The sequence below is a fragment of the Eulemur rufifrons genome, chromosome 3, assembly GCF_041146395.1.
Source record: "Eulemur rufifrons isolate Redbay chromosome 3, OSU_ERuf_1, whole genome shotgun sequence".
Classification (NCBI taxonomy): domain Eukaryota; kingdom Metazoa; phylum Chordata; class Mammalia; order Primates; family Lemuridae; genus Eulemur; species Eulemur rufifrons.
In genome coordinates, this window is record NC_090985.1 from 60,512,160 (window position 1) to 60,530,784 (window position 18,625).

The 18,625-nt window shown below is 33.8% G+C and overlaps 1 protein-coding gene across 1 annotated transcript in view; it reads right to left on the minus strand.

Moving 5' to 3' along the window:
* The window catches only part of VPS13B (vacuolar protein sorting 13 homolog B), a 754,271-nt gene that overhangs the window by 507,157 nt on the left and 228,489 nt on the right, over positions 1 to 18,625 (minus strand). The gene's annotated exons all lie outside the window — the stretch shown is intronic.

Consider the following 18,625-nt stretch of genomic DNA (forward strand, 5'->3'; position numbering starts at 1 on the left):
ATATCTGGGAGAATGAATGGATAGGGGAGAAAGAGATTGACTTGTAAATGATTCTCTTTGGAAATTAAATTAACCTGAGACAGGCATTATTTTTAAAATGGGTTAGACCAGGTCTGGTTGCATTCTTGATCTTCTTTCCTGCAATAGATATTGAGATAACAGGGAGGGGAAGGAAAGATAATTGTTCTTCTTGATGGGTCCATCTGGTCTTCAGGGAGATCTAGGAAAAGCCCCTTCCAAGGCCTGTTGATCACTGAGGGCCTTTAATTCAAAATACTCTTTATACCAAGGAGTCACATTTTGAGGTGAAATTCCGTGAGCTCCTTCAATACAAGCATATAGTTAGCTCAACATCACTAATTACCAGGGACATGTAAATTAAAACCACAATGAGATACCACCTTAATTCTGTCAGAATGGCCATTATTAAAAAGTCAAAAAACGAGATGTTGGCATGGATGCATGAAAAGGGAATGCTTATACATTGTTGATGAGACTGTAAACTAGTACAGTTGCCATGGAAAGCAGTATGGAGATTCCTCAAAGAACTAAAGGTAGCCCTACCATTCTCCAGCAATCACACTACTGGGTATCTATCCAAAGGAAGAGATGTCATATTATAATAGAGACATCTGTACCTGAATGTTTATCACAGCACGATTCACAATTGCAAAGGTGTGGAACCAAGCTAAGTGCCTATCAACTGATAAGTGGATAAATAAAATGTGGTGTATTTATATATACCATGGAGTACTATTCAGCCATAAAAAGGAATAAAATGATGTCTTTTTTAGCAACTTGGATGGAACTGGAGAATATTATCCTAAATGAAGTATCTCAGGAATGCAAAAACAAACACCACATGTTCTCACTTATAAGTGGGAGTTAAACAAGGGATATATTTCGTCCTATAGGGGTATAATGAACATTGAAAACTAAGAAATAGGGGTAGGAAGGAGGTGAGGGATAAAAATCTACCTATCAGCTACAATGTACACTATTCTGGTGCTAGATACACTGAAAGCCCTGACTTCAGCAGGATGCAATTCATCCATGTAACAAAAAACACTTGTACTCCCTAAATTTTTTGAAATAAAATCCAAAAACAAAAATCATACAGTTAGATAGAAGAAATAAGTTTAAGGTTTGATAGTAGAATAGGGTAATTATAGTAACAACAATGTATATTTCAAAATAACTAATAGACAGGACTACAAATGTTCCCAAACAGAAATGATAAATACTCGAGATAACTAAATACCCTATCTTGATCATTACACATTCTATGCATGTAACAAACATCACATGTACCCCATAAATATGTACAAATATTATATATCAACAAAAAATTAAAAATTAGAAAAAAGGAAATAAAGCCACCAAGCAGAAGGGTAACTTGCATGACTTAAGCTTTATATTGGGTAAACAAGGAAAATCAAATCATGGGAATTTGAACCATAAGCTGATACTCATGCAGATTTACAGTCTGAATCCACACTACCAAAAGTCCAAAAAATTCTCAAAGCCAATAATTTAACTTAAGGTAGCCTCAAGTTGTAGTACCACCAGATGACCAGAAGAAGCAAACACATAGCCATCTCTGGCAAAACTTGACTTGAGGCCATCAGCAATTGTAAAGTATCATTTATTATACAAGGACTCCTAATTTCAGATATTTTAAAAGATCAAGAATTGCAAAACTAATAATCAATGAAATAGCATACAATGTAGTTGCTTTCAGAATTAACAAAAATAACCAAGTAAAATTATATTTAGGGAACAGACCAAAAGGGACTCAGTATCTCAACATTCAGGGGTTTTCAAAGGAAAAAAGAAAAGAAAACAAAGTTTTGGCTATGGAATTTAATTTTATTGTTCATAAATAGGAAGCACCTCTTTGTTAAGAAGCATTTAAAGATGGAAGGTTTTAAAAACCTTTCTTCGCTTTTACAATGGTCAGTAAAATTATGTAACTCTAAAGCCTGATGATGGCAATTTTTTAACAATTTTTAAAAGGGTCAAGCTAACTGAAAAGCTAACATTTTAAAATACATATTTAAAAAGTAATTTAAAGCTTAGTGCTATTTTCTCTGAAGTCAAATGAATATATACAAACATATACAGAGATAGACATATATTAAAAGATATAGAATACAAATATGGAACCCTAAATTATTGTCACTCTGTATCAAGAGATTAAAGACGACAGGTGAATTCTGGGGTGTCCTTTAAGGCTAACAGGCTTAGTTAGATTCACAATTTTATCAGTACTGAACCCATTACTACCTCTTTGAAAAATCCAAAAGAGAGTGTACTTTTACTCATGTACTAATACTTCTTTAATTGAGTTAATTAATTACAGCCTAACCAAAAAGCTCAAACAGACCTCACACAGCATTCAAAGTGTAGCTTAAAATCTAACCCTTCCTCCCTTTTCTTTAAACTGACCCTGGGGATGAAGTCAATAAACTGTCAATTAATAACATACTTGCTTTGATGACTCTTCTGTAATTTGCTATCATCCCACTTCATAAATTTTTTAGTAGAAGTTCTGGGATTTCAAGTGAGATACTCTTCCATGGGAAAACTCAGTTTAAGAGTTTTCTGCTGCCAATAAAACAATAAGACAAACTGGCTGATAATCCTCCCACACCATACTGTGTAGGTGTAAGCACTCAACCAATGAAAGTTTAATTTGTTCCGCCAATGGCACAGAAAACTACTCTAATTTATTCACTAAATAAATCTGAACATTAGTCTCCTGCATTTGATAAGACCTAGGCTGAACTAGGTTATTCACAGGCAAAAACAAACAATCTTGAACCTAGTGGTGTCAACATAATAAACATAACAAATATCCCGCCAGAGCCAATATGCTCCACTATGTATATATTCTATCAACTTCTAATGGGAACTCAATGCTACCCAAGGCCAGCTTCCTCCAAAGAGCATTCTCTTACCACTTAATAGTCAGACACCCCTAGACTATAAAGAAGACATATAATGTCTACCTCACTGGCCCAACTGGTTCTCTAGAAATCTCTTTTACCTACTCTCTACATATTCCTGATCTGTTTACTCAGATTCTCAGTCTCTTCCCCACGCTGAGGGAAAACTCCCTAATTGATATATTTATCCTGTCTACACAGTTCTCTGGCTTCTTATCTTATAAATGACAGAGCCCTGTCTTCATGCACTTAATTCACTTCAAGGACTAGTCCTCCTTACCAGTTTGCCAGATATGCTTAAATTAGCTCAATGAATCCACTTTACATTGATTACAATGAATGTGTCAAATATGGGGGGTGGGGTAGAGACTTTTATATTAATAGTCATCTGATAAAACAAAAATAAACAGCATTGACAGAATAAAAAATAAAGAATTAAAAGGAGAGCGATACCACACTAGCTTAAGTGAGAAACAGGCACTTTTTGACAGAGTTGGATTGTACTACCAAGAAAGCAGACAAGACTCAATCGTTAATGCCAAAGTGGTCAACAGATAAGCGGAAGAAACTAGCAGAGTGCTTAACGTCAAATGCTTAAAAGCTTGGAAGTCAGTCTATTTCCTTATTTTGGCCTCTCGAGAATAATTATTAGCAGTTAATTCCCATTATCTCCTATTAAAGACAGGTTTACCATGTAACCATTAGCAAAGATTTTTTATTCAAGACTATTTATTATTATAATTCAGCAAACTTTTATGGAATTCCAACCATGTGCCTACAAGTAAACATTAAGCACTCAGAGGAAATAAGAAATAGTCCCTGTATCTGAATTGTTCATAATTTAGTGGAAGACAGTGACAAAAATTAATCATCATAATATTTGCTAAGTGCATTAATAAAGACACATATAGCTGTCCCTCAGTATCCGTGGGGGATTGGTTCCAGAACACCCCCCTCTCCTTGCAGATACTAAAATCTGTCAATACTTAAGTCCCTTATATAAAATGGTATCATTTGCATATACCTATGCACATCCTCCTGTATACTTTAAATCATCTCTAGAGTATGCATAATACCTAATACAAAGTAAATGCTATGTAAATAGTTGATATACTGTATGTTTTTTATTTGTACTATTTTTAATTATTTAATTGATTTTTACTGTGTTTTTCCCCCTCCAAACATTTTCAGTCCACATTTGGTTGGACCTGCAATAAGGAACCCGCAGATGTAGAACCCCCAGATACAAAGGGCCAACTGTATTCATAAGAAGTTACAGAATGCAGAGGAGAAGCAAATACAAGGGGCACCTAACTGTCTTGGGAAGGGAATTCATGAATGAATTTTCAATGAAGGTAACTTGAGTTGAACAGAATGGAGAGGATAAAGAGAAGAAAATCAGTGAGCTTTCTATGCACTAAAAATTATATGCATACAAAAATGGTAAGAGAGAATGGCATGTTCATGATATTGCAAATAGTTCCACATAGTGAGAGGATACTATGTATATGAAAATATCGCATGATATGAGGATAGATTTGTCCTGCTAAGAAGTCTGAGTTTTATCCAGAAAACAATGAAGGAGCCATTAAAGTGTAATTTAGAAGGGAGTGACAAGATCAAATCTGTCTTACAGAAAAGTTTTGTAGAAAAGTCTTAGAATGGGTTGACTGACCAGGTAGGAAAGATGCGAAGTAGGGGAAGGAAAAGTTTAGGACAATACCTTGGTTTATGACTGGATTGACTGGTTTGATAATAGCACCATTCACTGTGTATAGAATACAGGTCAAGGTGTGGGCTTGGAGTAAAATGGTGAAATTAACTTGGAAGTGCTGATTATGCTTGTGAATTATCCAAGAGAATGTTGGGACTATGAGTGACAGGGGGATAGTACAAATTTAACATTTGTACTATCAGAACTGATTGGAATTACAGAACTGATTGGAATTATCCAAGGCTGAGTAAAATATCTATTCCTTTTAGCCATTGGATTCAATGCTTTATTCCATGAAAAAAACATGATTTTCTTTTAAAGAAATCACATTTACCAATAGAAAAATATGAACTTCATTAAAATTTTCCTTCTTTCCTTATCCCTCCCTGAATATCCTCTCATAGGAAAGTGCTTTCTGATAATCCAGAAAACAAAGACTGTTATTTCTGTTTTTTGGGTTCCAGTCACAAACTCTTGCCATTATAATAATGAATACTAACATTTTGAAGTTCCAAATCTTACTTGAAATGTTTTACTCATATGAATTCACTTAATCTTCACAACACTATGAGATAGACACTATCATTATTCTCATCCTACTAATAAGAAAAGAGTTAACAGAAGAGTCAGAAACTTGTCCACGATCACAGGGATAGTAGGCGGTGGAGCCAAAAATCAGTCTGATTATAAAGCCCTTATTTTTAACCACTATACTATACCATCTGTCATAAATATTACTCTAATAAATTAGAAATATGCAAACATCAAAATTTAATCAGAAGCTATGGAAAACTACAGATAGAAACAAATAAATAGATATGAGTGTAAATGGAAAAGTAAATCACCTTAGTGAGACATCTGTAGCATAAATGTTTTTCCAGGCACTGAGCCACCACCAACACTACATACTCACACGAAACATGCATTCTAAAGCTGCATTTTATGTTAGGCTATGCACAGAGTTTCTGCAGCTGCTTCAAAATCTTATTACTAGAATTTCACTCTTGGATTCATTGACCCTAGGATGCACCATTCTTTAAAATATTTCAAGCATTCTTCATTCTTAATGCCACCTTAATTCCTTTAATGGTGGTATCATTATAGAGAATATATGGCTAATTATAATGTTAAAGCACTGTATGAATCACAGGAATCTGCACCTTTGGAGAAAAGGGTGCCCATGTTCCCCAGCATCACTTTTGCAAAACAATGATGATTTTTATCTCTTCTCCTCCTCAACAAAGATAGATCTTTATATCATATTACTCAGATAAAATTGAGATGGACCCCAACTTATGATGGTTCAACTTAGGAACTTTCAGCTTTAGGATGGTGCAAAAGCAATAAGCATTCAGTAGAAATCATGCTTCAAGTACACATATGACCATTCTCCTTTTCACTTTCAGTACAATATTCAATAAATTACATGAGATATTAAACACTGCGTTATAAAATAGGCTTTGTGTTAGATGATTTTGCCTAATTGTAGGCTATGTCAGTGTTCCGATCACGTTTAGGGTAGGCTAAGCTAAGCTATGATGTTCAGTAGGTTAGGTGTATTAAATGCATTTTTCAACTTATGATATTTTCAACTTACAATAGATTTATCAGAACACAATCCCATTGTAAGTCAACGAGTAGTTGTAATTTTCACTAGTATTTAACATCAAAATACTAAAGTGTTCATCTGAAGCAAATCCTTGTAATCTAGAGCTGGAGAGTTGGGAGCTATAAGCTAGAGGAATCAAGTAATGGCCAGAAAATTCACTATCTTTAACCTCTGAGATCATGACTTGGTAACAGCTTGGTGCAGTAGAAAACATGTATGACCCTGCTTTCTTAGACTGAGTCCCCTTAGAGGTAGTTGAAGTGCGGAGCTACAGAGAAACAGAATTACAGTAAAGGCCCTCTTATTTGATACTATGAGTACTGGTTTAGTTGATGGGGAGGGGCGGGGGGGAGCAGGAAACAGAGTAAAAATCACAAGAAAGAATAATCTAGACTCTAAACATTTTATTTCAACATAAAACAAATGTATATTCATTTATTAATCTTTTGATGTAGGTAGAACCAAGGACTTTAAATTTAAGTTCTGTCTCATCTTACATAAACACCTTTAATTCGTCATCTACAATTTCTACTTTCAATATTTTTACAAAGTAGAGTAAGTTCCTGTTTCATAGAGTTATTGTGAGGATAAAATGAGAGAGTACCCTTAAAAACAGTGCCTGACACTAATGAGCACTCAATAAAAGTTAGTATTTTTATTATGTGCATAGAACTTGGTTTACAAAATAAAAAAAAAAAGATGCATATTAAATCATCAGATCTTTTCAACAACCCTATAAGGTAGGGTAGTATTTATTACTATTCCCATTTCTCAGGTGAGAATACTTGAGGTACACAGCACATAAGTGACAAATACTCAATAAATGATATAGCTGAGGCTTGAACCCAACTCTGTAAGAGTAATGCAGGCAATCCCTCTTGAATAGGTAACTGAAGAAAGAGGAGAACTGATAAGAGAATGCCAGAAGACCCATATTTCCTAGCTCTTTAAAAATTAACATCTAGGCTGAAAGGGACAATGCAGTATGGACCTGGAAACCTGCACTCTTAACCAAACACATATCAGAGTCGGTCACAAACTGATTTGGGATACAGCAAAAACTCTAACCTATTAGTTGTTGAGTTGAGAAAGGTCTATATAAAAGAAAACACATCCAACATACCAATGTTACTATGTTGCATACCACTGCAGTACTTACAACCGACACTTTACTGAGAAATATATTTTTAAAAAACTGACAAAATTTTTCCAAATGTTGACATAAAATTATTTCAAATAAGTCATCTCCTGTTTATCAAACAACAAATTAATGCTACATGTGCTATTTACATAGAAAGAGCCAGAGATAAAGTGACCCAGGGAGTATTTGAAAACTGGATACAAAAGAAGGATTCCCAAATGCATGCATATGAACCAATATTACACTGAAGAGTTGCAAAGTTCTCCCCCTGGTTTACACACACACACACACACACACACACACATACACACACACAAACAGGTTTGCTTGAAGGGATCTAAATAAGACAGCTATGGGCAAGGACATCAAAAGATAGGATTAGAAAGAGGTAGATTCAAAGATTTAGAAACATATTCAAGTCTGATCTTGTAAATAAAACTTCTGTGCGGCACACGCTCCTTCTAGACAATCAGGTAGTAGTTATACAATCATATCAAAATGCAGCAGAGCAGGATAACTTAGCTCATGTTAATTATAAATTTATTTTTTAAATGTGACCAGGCACAGTAGCTCATTCCTATAATCCTAGCACTCTGGGAGGCCAAGGCGAGAGGATTGCTTGAGGTCAGGAGTTCAAGACCAGCCTGAGCAAGAGCGAGACTTCATCTCAACTAAATATAGAAAAATTAGCCAGGCATTGTGGCACACACCTGTACTCCCAGATACTTGGGAGACTGAGCCAGGAGGATTGCTTGAGCCCAGGAGTTTAAGGTTACAGTGAGCTATGATGATGCCACTGCACTCTAGCTGGGGCAACAGAGCAAGACTCTGTCTCAAAAAAAAAGTAAGGAAAGACAGAAAAAGAAAAAAATCTGTTAGTATAGCATGATAGAAATATAAACAACTGAAATATAAATTCACATTAAATGTGGAATCATTGTGCTGGTAAAAATAGTAATACTAACAAAAGAAATAGTAACAAAATTATATTAATAGTAACAAAAGAAATATTTGCCCAAAAACTGCACTGAGTACTTCACATACATAATTTAACTTAAGCCTTACAAAAATTTAAGTGGCAATTTGTTTTTAAATGAAGAAAATGAAACTTAAGGTGGTGGAATAACTTGGCCAAGGTCACTCCTTTGGAACGTGGCAGGACTGGGATTCCAACTCATATCTAACTCCAAACACCATGTTCTTGACCATCACAACAAACTGCCTCTGCCAAGCACAGGTGCTGTTTTCTGAGCATCTGCCACTCACTCTTTGGCACTGTACTAGTTCTTTATTCACTACCATTAATCCTTAAACCCTTTAAGGGAGTGGATTTGTTTTATAAATTTTATAGATAAGAACATGAGACCTGGGAAGACCAAATTAACTCCCAAAGTCACAAAGACAGTTAAAGTAAACAGATATTTGAAAACAGGTTTGCTGGGTTCCAAAGTTAAACCTCTTTCACCTAAACAGTGCTGAGCTAATGAAACTGAAGAAATGATTTGTAAAATACTTGCAAGTGGAATTAAAGCATTAAGTCTTGCTAGGGAAAAAAACTTCATGTCAATGATGAACTATCTGTATGACATCTTGGGAATTTCCAAATAAAGAGAATCTATGAGACAAAATTATATTAATTATGTCCAAGAGGCATTCACTTTAAGTCTCTGATAAATTAGTCATTACATTATAAAATTTGTAAACTTACTTAGCAATAAATTGAAAAAGAAACTTTTGATAATGATTATCAAGTACAAAATAATGTACCAAAACATGTTTTAATAATTTACTTTGTTAAGCAAGTTTACAAAGATGAACGTAACAAAAATCTTCATATCAACCCTTTTTAATATTGGTGTAAAGTTAGAAAAACTAGAAAAATATCCTAGTATCTATCAATAACATATTATCCACCAAGACATTAATTATAGTAATTTCAATATAGTCAGACAACAGAATGCTACAATGTCATTGAAAATGAGGATGAAATGCTGTATTTATTAGCATAGAAAGATGACTTTAAAACACTGTTGAGTGAAAAAGCAGGTACAGAAGGGAATGTATGGCATGAAATTATTCATGTATGATTATATGTTTATTTACCTTTGCATAGAAAACTATCTAAAAGGATGTTTACCAAAATATTAACACTATCTATCCTCTAGCTCACAGTATTTCAGATGTTTGCTAATACTTCCTAATATTTTTTATTTCCACTGGAATTTCTGCATTAAGCATTTATCATAGAAAGAATAAAGGGCATTTTATAAAAAGAATAAGACTGAATCAGCATATGATTTTACATATTATTCAATATGAAGGTGAGTAATTATGTCTGTTACATAAACACTCAAACCTACTTGATCCATACAATTTTTTTAAAAACTTGTTATTTTAATAAGAAAACTAGCTGGAAAAGTTTCCTAATTTCACCAAAATATAATCTTAGAAACATGATTTCAAGGGTACTTTAGGCTATTAAGAGGCTGACATTAAAAAGAACAAAGGGCCAAGGCAGTGGCTCATGCCTATTATCAGCCGAGCACTTTGGGAGGCAGAGTCAGGAGGATCACTTGAGGCTGGGAGTTCAAGACCGGCCGGTGCAACAAAGCAAGATCCCATCTCTATAAAAAATAAGAAAAATAGCCCAGAGTTGTAGTGTGGTGCCTACAGTCCTATCTACTTGGGAGGCTGAGGCAGGAAGATTGCTTGTGCCCAGGAGTTTTGGAGGTTGCACTGAGCTATGGTCCTGCCACTGCATTCCAGACTGCATGATACATAGAGACTCTGCCTTAAAAAAAAAGAACAAAGTTCAAAGTTCCAACAGTTAATGGAAACCAGTGCAGAGTTCCTATGCACACTTCTGAAGGGCTTCCTGATTAGCCGAATATCAAATAAAATCTTTCTAAATTTGTTTTCAAAAAAGTAAAAAAATGGAAAAATCCAAACTAAGTCTCATCATCGGAATTTTAGGTCAATACACATAAGTATACCCTATAAAAACTTTACTTTGATTTTTAAATTTAGCATCTAAAGTCTCAAGCTTTCTGAATTTGTTTAGAAAAGTATTTCTCTTGATTACACGGAATGCCTTTAAGGATTCCCCCCATATAGACACATAAAAATTAATACCAAGAATGCTGTTTATCACTATTTTAGTCCATTTGTGCTGCTATAACAAAATACCTGAGACTGAGTAATTTATAAACAATAGAAATTTATTTCTCATAGTTCTGGAGGCTAGGGAGTATAAGATCAAGATGCATGCAGCCTGGTGTTCACTTCCAAGATGGCACTTTGAATACTGTGTCCTCACATGGCAGAAGGACAATAAATAAAGGGAAAAATGGAGCTCCATTCAACCTCTTTTATAAGGTCACTAATCTCATTCAGGAAGGCCTGCCCTCATGACTTAATCACCTCCTGAAGGTCCAGCCTCTTAATATTACCACACTGGCAATTAAGTTTCAACATACGAATTTTGGGAGGTATATTCAGATCATAGTAATCACCATCCTTGCATAAATATGTATCACTGTACACTGATAAAGTTTTGTTTTTAAGGCAAAAGAAAGATTTAACTATACTAGAAAGATTCATTCAAATTTATATTCAGCACAGGTTTTCATTTTATATACTAAAAAAATATATTAGTAGTAATACTAGAAATAAGAATCTAGGATATATCCTACATATATATGGTACGTCCAAGATGTTTTTCTATCATTAATTGCATAGATAGTATCCTAGTGTCTAGTGATAAAAAGTTTATTAAAAATGTATGGCCACTGGAATAATAGATGCTCTTCATATCCTTGCCCTGGTCTGGCACAGAAATGACACCTACACAGGTACATCTCATTTGGACACATAGTTAAGAGAGTCGCAAAACAGTCAAAGGAATGAACTTCAAACTCATTTTTAGTATCAATAAATATTTACATTATATATAGGTTGTCCCTGACTTACGATGGTTTGACATATGAGTTTTCAATTTTTTTGATAACAGTGTGAAAAACAGGCATTCAGTACAAACCATATTTAAAATTTTGAATTCTGTTCTTTGAATGCAGTATGATACTTTCTCACAAATCTAGGTGTTGGCAGCAACCTACTGCTCCCAGTCAGCCATGCTATCTCAAGGTAAATAATCAATACTCAGTAGCGTAGTGTGTTGCCAAATGATAGGATAATGTAAGTGTTCTGAGCACATTTAAGGTAGCTAGGCTAGGCTAAGCTATGATGTTCAGTAGGTCAGGAGTATTAAGTACATTTTCAACTTATTATATTTTCAGCTTATGGGTTTATCAGGATATAACTCCATTATCATAAGTTGAGGAACATCTGTACTTATATATCATATGTTCTGTAGCTTTAATGTGAACATGAGTTATGATACTCAGATTCTTCCTTGTTTTCAAATTTAGAACAGGTTCCTTCTGTTCATAAATTCATAAAATCCATTACTTAACCTTGTTCAAAATACAGTTCTTTCCTTGTCCCTTTTTCCACTTAGACTGTTCATAGGCATATCATTAATCTGTGCATAAAGTTTAAGTAAAAAACCATCATATGTATTAATGATATATTTAATATTAACTTTTTTGAAGTTTTAGGATATTTTTTATTACCTAGTACTAACAGAATTTTTTTTTGTATTAACTCCCTATATATCTCTGTAACTCTTTTCTACTGCTTAGTTATGTCTGTAAAATCTTCTTAGTATGTCATTAGAATAATACATCTTAATATATAATTGAATGTTTGTCAATGAAGATATTTTATATTTTTAATACCAAATATTCTTAATACATCAATGTTTTAAAAAGAATCCAGTCAAACATAGTATCATCAATGTCACAGCTACCACCAGCCACATGGTACCTTCCTCAATTTTACTTCTACCTGTAGAATATTGTCATAATATACCAATATGTGAGAATAGCAATTTCACTGTCATCTTCCTGAAAATCATTGTAAAAGAAAGCAATAATAATAAACAAATTTGCTTGGTTTATAACATAAATGGTGATCTTTTTAAAGAGATGCCTTTATGCAACGAACAACACAACAGTATTCTGGTACTGCAACTATTGAATAGATTAAGAAACAGTCAAAGTGAGATCAAGCGATTTACACAAAAGTTGGATTCCGGAGTTAGAATTAGAATTCCGGGGTAACAGGCTTTAAGTTAGGGACACATTTCTTCCTTCATATAACAGAGATCTTTTCTTTGCTATGCTCTATCATTCCATTATACTTTCTAAAAGTCTGCTTTGGACCAGCCATCGAAAAGACAGAGAAGAGAAAATAAACAAGAAGCACAGATAATGATTCAAAATAAACCACTGCCTGTATTTTAGAAAAATTACAAAAATTTGCTCACAAATGGATTTAAATACCCCAGAACTGCAATATATTGAGCATATTGTATAATCTTAGAAATAGACACATTTTAGACCCCATTTAAAGGGAACAAATAAATTTCTATGATCATATTTAAATTATTTGATATTTTTAGTGATCTGTGCATATGCGATTGACTTGAGCAAAGTAAAAACATGTAGGTCCCTGTGTTTAATTTTTGTGAATTTTAAATATACAATATCTAAAAATGATCTTTTAAGCTACAAACTTCAGAGGCTATAATGACTAAAGTAATGGACAAAGCTGGTCAGTAATTAAATTGATCGTATCCCCCTGAAGGCCAAAACCCTAGTACATGACAACAGAGTTCAACATTTTCCAGCTGCCAAGGAGTTAAGGCTTTCAACAATTGGATATATGCAGGCATCTTATTTTCCCAGGATTTCAAAGTCCACATGCAGGCTGCTGTTCAGCTATTATAAATGAGTAATTCAAGTAGGGCATGACTGCTTCTTGTATTAACTTAATAAAGATGTTTCACTCCAAATGCATCACCAGTTGTGTTAAGTCATCCCTTTCACAGGCTGACTGAGGCTTACTTATGCCATGCTTTGTTAACGATGAATTCAATACAGTACAAAAAATCCTTAGTTTTTCTAAGGCTAAAATTCAAGTTCTACTTAATAATTAACTCCAAGCTAAACCACATAAAATAAATATAATCTAATAATTCCAATATTTATTTTAATTTTAAAAATTTGTCTTAGGAAACAAAAGTAAATAACAAGTATTCCAAATATCTCATATTCTACAATCATTTTAAAATTAAAAAATTTTTAATACAATCCCCTAATATAGTATCTAAATATAGTGGAATACTTTAGAGGAAAAACTACTTTACCACAAATATGTACCAAACACCTGTTTTTTTGTTTTTTTTTTTTTTGAAGACAGGCTTTCACTCTGTTGTCAAGACTAGAGCGCAGTGGCATCATCATAACTCACTGCAACCTCAAACTCCTGGGCTCAAGCGATCTTCCTGCCTCAGCCTCCCAAGTAGCTGAGCTTACAGATTGTGCCATCATGCCCTGCTAATTTTTGTATTTTTTTGTACAGATGGGGGAGGTGTCCCTTTGTCTCTCTCACTGGTCTTGAACTCCTGGCCTTAAGAGTTCCCCTGCCTTGGCCTCCCTAAGTGCTAGGATTACAGGTGTGAGCCACTGCACCTGGCCCCAAACACATTTTAACAATTATACATTTCATATTTTGCGGGGAGTTAGCTACGCTCCCCGCAAAGAGGGTTTTTCTATTTCTTCTGATCAGGTCTCTAAGTTGACTACACCAGTTTGCGGGGAGTTAGCTACGCTCCCTGCAAAGAGGTTTTCTCTTTCCGGTCAGTTCTCTCAGGCAGGGGTCATCGCAAAGGATGAAAAAATAGTAGGAAACAGAAATAAAAATAAAACAATAATAATAATAATACACAGAGCCAAAGATATAACTTATAAAGTAAAGGTTTATGAAAATAGAAGAAAGGAGAGTGTCCGGATGGATGTATTTCTTCCCACAAAAATATATCAAAGACTGAAACTCCACACAGGTATTTTATAGGGTAGATACAGGCTCCTGTTGCCAAGGGCAATGGGATTTACATACCAACAGGCAGTTTGGTTTAGGCGCAAAGTCTTCTAAAAGGCTACTACATATCCTTTAACTAACTCTATCTAGGGGAACAATGAGTTACAAAATCTTCTTGGGGCAAACTTCTAAGTTTTATGATAAGGCTATTACTTTAGCAAAAAACAGAGCCATCTTGGCTCCGGTGATTGCGTTCTTGGAGACAGAGAGGATCTCAGAAGTCAACATGAGCTGTGCTTTGTGTTAATTACATTAGCATATCTATTTGATCAGCTCTCATCGCTGGGGTCTTTGTTGGTCAGCTCTGGCAACCTTTGGTGAGGCCTTCGAGGTGAGGCCTGTCTTGTCTTTCAAAACAGGTGAGAACCATAGGCCCAGTTTACAGCTGTCTCTTTGAAGTGCAGCTGTTATTGACCAATGAGACGCCCTCCTGAGGTGAGGCAGCTTTTGAACTAACATTTATTTTTTCTTTAAGGCAAGGCCTTATTTGACTTCTGAGATCAAATCTTGTCTCCAGAAATACAGGGGGCATTTCTATAACTCAGTATTCTTAGGCTCAACAATACTTTTACAAAAATATGGTCTTCAATTAGTGATAATTACCATTTAAAACAAAAAATACACCAATTGAAAGTATATGCAATGCTAAAATAAGAATTTTCAACTTGTGCAATCTTTTATCATTCAAGGCTTAAATATCAACCCTTCTTTCAGAGACCTTTCCCACTATTATTCAATCCTCCCTTCTTACATTCAAATTAATCTCTTCTCTCTATTTTCAGAGAGCAGCACTTTTCTCCCAATCCATTACAGCATTTGGTAAAGTCAAGTATGTTTTTAGAATTAGTTGTATGTATGTATTACTTGACGAGGGCCCTGTATTGAGTACTCTTCTATACCGGCCTATATCAGTATCTCACATGCAGCTAGCAGCCAATAAATAAATAGAATTCAATGAACTGAATAATCAATTATTGGGGATCTGAATTTCTTCATAGCCTGGGCTCTTTTGTGTAATGGTGACGAATATGAGTTCTAAAGTCAAACTGCCTGGGTTCTATATAAAATGCTTACAACAATACCTAGCATATAGGATGAACTAGGGGAAAAAAACAGTATTATTATATCAATTGCCTCTAAATAAAATTTACCCTAAATAAAATGTGGTTCTTGTTTCTTTGTTCCTCATTCCAGTGAAAGGCATTCTACTGTCTACTCAGCTCTTCAAACCCACACACTGGCGCTTTGTCTACTGTTCCCTTTCCCTTAGCCACCACATTCAATTAAACAATTCTTGTTGATTCCAATCCATTAACATCTCACAAATCTGTGTAATTCTCTCCATTGACAGACATTACCATTTTTTCACTGCAACGTACTTCTAACTTTTCTCATATGGCCTTATGTCTTCTACCTTCATCCATACTGTTGCCTAAGTTGTTTTCTAAAGCACTAATGTGATAAAGCCTTTCAATTATTCCTTTTGGCAATCAGTCCAAACCCTGTCAAATGACTTTCAAGGCCTTTCATTATCTGAGGGGGCCGGCTTATCTCATCATGCACAAACTATTATAATGGCTCCCATCCCATTCAAAGCTTCAGTTCCACAGAAATTATTTAGTTTCCCCAAACCTGACCCACTGTTACTTTTTCAGCTCATAATTAAGGACTCATCATGGACATGACTTATTCCAGGAATCCTTTCCCAAGTTGCAAACACTGGGTTAAAGGTTTCCTTCAATGTGAATTCATACTATCTTGTTTTATGGTAACATCTTTAACTACCTTTTAAATGTCTGCTTATCTGTATGTCTTCCTCAACAACGATAAACTCATTAAGAGGTAAAAGGCTCTTGTTTATCTCTATATCATAAGGTTCTAGCACCAAGAAAATATGTGTTGAGTGAAAGAAGATTAACGAACTGATCATCAGAAAATGGCCATTTAAATTAATACACGTAGTAAAAAGAACATTAAAAGAGTCAGTCTTACTTCCACCATTCACTAGATGCTTAATTCTAATAAAACTTGATGATCTGTAAAATATTTGCTTCATTCTTTTATTCTGGACTAGAAATGTTCTTGAAAGTCTCTGCTGCTCAATATATATGTATTCTTCTACACAGGATTAGTAATTATAACAAAATCTTATTTTAAGGGTAACTGGCAATCAATGGTTTAACAATATCAAACTGACTTTTTAAAAACTTACCCAATAACTTTCAGTTTAATATTGACGATTCTTCCTCCCCTCTTGCCTCTCCATTCAGTGGCTGCCTATCACCCTGATAGGCCTGTCACCTCCTTTTTCCCCTCAAGATTATTCACTAAGCTCTGCTTGCTTTTCATCAATTGTAACTCATTATTTCAGAAAATCTCGTGCCCACATATAGAAATGAATCCTTTTTAAACTCTCAACTTTTCCTGTTTCTCCATCAACTCTTAACCAGTTACTCCATTTAGGAAATGTTCTATTTCTCAACTTGAATCTAAAAGTAACCCTAATCATAGCTAATAATCATAAATAATGATCAAGACAAAAAGAGAGGAACTGATTGGAAATGAAGGTTAAAAAAAAAAAAAAAAGAGCAGCACTGTCATCAATCTCTAATTTCCTGAGAATGCCCATAAATACTTTTAAGTGTTTCTATACAAGTATCTTTTTACTATCCCATTCTTCTAACTAAATCTACTTTACCTGAAGTAGACAATTTTAGATATTATTCAAGGTTACTAACTGTTTTTTTAACTCTTCCTTTGAAGTTATTATTTCTAGAGTATTAGCTCCTACCAGTTTTCATTAACAGTTTAGAGTATTTCAACTTCATCATGGGTTTAATAAAAATAGAATTTTATGAGCTCGCCTTGGATTTTAACCATGAGAATCAGTATCTTTGTTCCTATGTAAAAATGCATTCAAATATTCAAAGAGCTATTTTTCCAGTGAACACTTAGATGGCAACTCATTGAAGGTTTTCATTTTTGTACTATCCCAGATAGTTGATTAATGATAAAATTCCAACTATACATCAAAAAGAAGACATTTTAATAACTAGAAAGAAATTATAAGAAAAATAAAGGCATCTTAAATATTTTAATCACTAGACTAAAACTATTGAAGGAAAAATGCAAATCGTGCTACCTTAAAGTCTAGTATTTTATTCAGGTATACCTATTGGATCTTAGGTCTCCCAAAACATCTATAAAAGTGAAATTGTATTTAAATATCAAAGGTTATATAAGAATTAGTGTGCAAGAATGCCTATTTGTGAGCAAAATAACCATAATGAGCTATAAATAAGTTAGTTGAAAAATATTTTGTAGAAGAAATATTTTTAAATGTTTATATTGCTTGCAGAAAATATGAAATACCACAGAAGAGTAGAAGCATGAATGAGGAGCTGACTTATTAGCCCATCAAGCACTGGTAATCACTGCTAAAAAGAGTAATTTTTCTATGAATATAATACATGAATATATATGCATTTATATATTGAAAAAATTTTTACAAAACTGGAATCTTATATGATTTGTATTTTTATTTTTTCACACAACCTTTTAATATGAACATTTTCCTATGACATCAAATATTTTCTATTGGCCAATTTCAAAGATGCCTTTCTACAGATATACTCTGACTTATTTGTCTACTATTAGTCAACAAAGATAATTTTTGGTTATTATAAATAAGCTGACATAAATACCCTTATATTTTAAAAAAAAGTCGTTTATGTGCATTTTGGATTATTCCCTTAGGATATGGTCTTAGAAGTAGGATTATGAAGGATAACCACTCTTAAATCCTTCATAAATTTTATTCAGTTGATTTCTGGAGACTTTGTGCCAATTCGTACTCCCATCAGACTTTTATGAAAGTACTCATCTCATTACAATTTCTCATATATATGTATATATAATTGCAGTTTTATCATTTATTAAATATTTATCAATTTTACAGGTTAAAAATTTGTTCCTTGTCAATATTCATTTCTTTTTACTATTTGTTAATTTTATTTTTTCATGTGTTTTTGATCATTTGTATTTCTTTGTCTCCTTTGGCCTTTTTCCTATAGTGTATTTGTATTTTTGTTATTTATCTATAGCTGAGTTTTATACAACTTTGTCTACTATAGTCCTGCAGATATTTTCACACAGTATTTCAGATTTTCATCTTTTAGTGGAAGAATAGACTGTAATTTCTACATTCAAAG